The sequence below is a fragment of the Oncorhynchus tshawytscha genome, linkage group LG05, assembly GCF_018296145.1.
Source record: "Oncorhynchus tshawytscha isolate Ot180627B linkage group LG05, Otsh_v2.0, whole genome shotgun sequence".
In the NCBI taxonomy this organism is placed as follows: domain Eukaryota; kingdom Metazoa; phylum Chordata; class Actinopteri; order Salmoniformes; family Salmonidae; genus Oncorhynchus; species Oncorhynchus tshawytscha.
The window spans coordinates 47,318,491-47,322,074 of NC_056433.1; the positions used below are offsets into that span (position 1 = coordinate 47,318,491).

A 3,584-nucleotide genomic window follows, 5' to 3' on the forward strand; every position below is an offset into this window, starting at 1 on the left:
AGACACACCAAACATGTGGAAGAAGGTGCTCTGGTCAGATGAAACCAAAATCAAACTTTTTGGCAACAATGCAAAATGTTATGTTTGAGCTGTTCGAGCTGTTTTGCAAGGAGGAATGGGAAAAAATGTCAGTCTCTCGATGTGCAAAACTGATAGACATACCCCAAGCGACTTACAGCTGTAATCGCAGCAAAAGGTGGCGCTACAAAGTATTAACTTAAGGGGGCTGAATAATTTTGCACGCCCAATTTTCCAGTTTTTGATTTGTTAAAAAAGTTTGAAATATCCAATAAATGTCGTTCCACTTCATGATTGTGTCCCACTTGTTGTTGATTCTTCACAAAAAAATAGTTTTATCTTTATGTTTGAAGCCTGAAATGTGGCAAAAGGTCGCAAAGTTCAAGGGGGCCGAATACTTTCGCAAGGCACTGTATATATACATTCTAGTCGTACTTTATCAAACGCCTTTTCAAAATCTGCTATGAAGACCAGGCCTGGTATCTTTGTTTCATAATGTTCAATTGTTTCAAGTAATTGTCGTATATTACCTCTAATATACTGTATTGTCCATGTAAAATACCTGTCAGATCAGGATGAACAATATCTAGTAAAACCTTTTTTATTCTATGCGCTATGCATTTCGCCAGCATTTTTGCGTCACAACATTGAAGTGTAAGAGGCCTCCAGTTTCTTAAATGGACTGGATCTTTATACTTACCACCTGGGTCCTGTTTCAGTAGTACTGAAATCAGACCTTCTTGTTGAGTACCAGAAAGTCTACCATTTTTATAGTAGTAATTAAAACATGCTAATAATACATCAAAAAAGGTCTGATATACCTCTGCTTCAGACATGAGTCTCCCCATAGCTGTGTTGTACCGAGAGTGACGACTGAAAAGGAACTTTGCACTGAAAGCTTTCTTTAAAATGGGAACTGCACCTGCTGATTTGGCCTCCTTTTTTGGCTTGCTCCTCGAGAAATTCTGGCAGCCATGACAGAAGCCAAACGTGAGTTGGCTTGGGGTTGTGGGGGTTTCTTGGGTGTGTCCTTGCCACCACCAAGACACACCAATCTATAATAACTTTTCCTGCATCTATTTTTCCCCACTCAATCACAACAAATCTCCTGTATTTTGAGTTCAATAACTACTGGCAGATGTATGGTGAGATGACAGAGGAAGCTTCGAATAGGTCAGTAGCCTACAGCAGTGGTTCCCAACCAGGGGTACTAGGACCCATGGGGGTACTCGGCCTATCCAAAGGTAGTACTTGAGAAGACTCATGAGACCAGGTAAAATGCATATGAGGGGTACTTCAAGGGTACTCCGGGAAGAGCAAAATTCTGTTGGTAGTACAGTAACCGAAAAGGTTGGGAACCAGTGACCTACAGAGTAATATGAGAAGAATGCAATTGCAGAATTTATGTAGATATTCTAAATTAAGTGTTTTGATAACTTTCAAATGTAGTAACAGTTCCAACAACCTTTACGTAATACCGTAGAAGCAGTGTTCAGCTAATATAACAATGATACAGATATCATGCCTAATGACATTTTGTCTGGTGGTAATGGGGCTACCTTGGCTAACATGTCAGAGTGGTCATACCTTCCAGTGTGGTGTCCGGTATACAACAGGAGTTCCCTGATCTTGGTGCAGAATACATGGTGTTTTTCTCATCTCATATTGACTGATCCCATCCAATTCAATAATTTAAAAAAAGACAACACAAGTAAAAGCTGTGTAAAATGTGAATGCTGAGTGCCAGGTCTCTCTCCATTTAGAGACATCAGTATCAAGCCTGTCTGTCAGTCTGAACTTCATCACATCATCTTACAAGTCTCCATACATGTTTCTATGAACACATACACACATAGTCATTGTTCTATTACCAATGGCAGTTAGGATAGGTAATATTTTACACACAAACAGGTACTAGTTGAAGTTTGAACAGGTCAGATAAAACCTTTCCTATTATGGTCTCCCCATCAAACGAACAAGGCTGGCATCTGGCAAAAGCATCCACAGTCCTCTCCATTTGTAGAAATAGGTCAAGTTGAGGCGGAGTTCATCAGTGACACATAATAAAAAGGGTGTCGCAAATAATGGACATTTCTTCTGGACTGCATTATTAGTAATCACCTTCAGTCCCACAGTGTGGATGCCTTGAGTGCCAGGTCTCTTTCCATTCAGAGACGTCAGTATCAAGCCTGTCTGTTGGTCAGGACCAAGTCTCCAAATGCTGACTCCATAGATGCATCTGATAACACATACACAGTCCTTGTTCTATTAGTAATGGCAGTTAGGATAGTTGATATCTGACAAACAAAGTTAGAACAGGTCAGGCTAAACCTACCTAATTCAGGTCTCCCCATCGACAACCGTTGGTGTGCAGACAAGAGGAGAGACTAGAGGTAAGGTCATTGCCCGCACCCCATTGACAGACATGGCAGCGTAGATCAGCTCCTGACTCCTCTTCAAAGATACTGGTTGGTCACTCACAAACACACATACAGAGTACTGATTACATTATCAATGGTGGTTATGATTAGCATGGTGGAAGCAACCTGATCGCTGCATTCACATTTTTAATCATCTTCAGATAACATGGTATGTGAAGAGAAATAGAATGGTATATGCATCTACCAGGCAATGCTATGAAGGTGGATTGGGGAAAAACTCTACTGTTTTGACCTTTGACCAGGTCGAAAGTCACCAACCTGATTCAAGTGTCCTCCCTGTTCCATTTCTAGGACTGCTCATAGGCGAGGGCATGTCTGTGTGATGTTGAGGGTCCCCTTGCTGGTCTTCACTATGTTGCACGTTCGGCTGCAAACTGGACATCTCTTGAGCAACTACAGCAGGCAATCCTCATAAACAATGTACTTCCTTATCTTATGAGGTGTTGTTGACTGGGAGGGCCGGTTACAGGGTGATAAATATAGACAGACAAGTTGTAACGTGCATTTTGTAATAAAGAAAGGACAAAGCTTTTTGATAATGCTTTTCACAACCTAAATGACTCAACACCTCGTATCTGCTTGGCTGGGTAATTAACCTACTCGGCTCAAGATATTTCTAGGTACTCACTAATTACCACGGCCACAAAGTCAGAAGGCCTCCTATTTCTACAATTTCTCTTCTTAAAATGTGATTTAAACCTAACCTTAACCCTAACTACACTGATAACTTTCTGCCTAAAATGACAACCAAAAAGATATTTTCTGTTTTCATACATTTTTACTTACATAGCCAATTTTTACTTTGTGGCTGTGGTAACTAGTGGAAACCCCTAATTATATGCTTTATAGATGCAGAAGGTTGGTGGCACCTTAATTGGGGTGGACGGGCTCGTGGTAATGGCTGGAGCGGAATCAGTGGAATGGTATCAAATACAAACACATGGCCTCCACTGATGTAGACTGACTGCAGCTCCAGATTAGATTAGATTCAGGCCGGTGACGGTGTTAAGGTTTGTTTCTTTCTCCTAGTTCACTGCATTAGTCAGATTCAGACATGAGTTAGCCACCACCATCCATTATTTAGTTTTGCCATAGACAATACAGAATCCACTTGTATGAGCTATT

At 41.0% G+C, this 3,584-nt stretch overlaps 1 long non-coding RNA gene across 1 annotated transcript; it reads right to left on the reverse strand.

Annotated features, from left to right (window-relative positions):
* Positions 1-1,406: 1,406 nt before the first annotated feature.
* On the reverse strand, positions 1,407-3,178 carry LOC112251785. Its single transcript, XR_002953713.2, has 3 exons — positions 2,718-3,178; positions 2,354-2,494; positions 1,407-2,257 (listed from the first exon to the last, which is right to left on the reverse strand). It is a non-coding gene; the product is annotated as an uncharacterized LOC112251785 (long non-coding RNA).
* Positions 3,179-3,584: the final 406 nt, after the last annotated feature.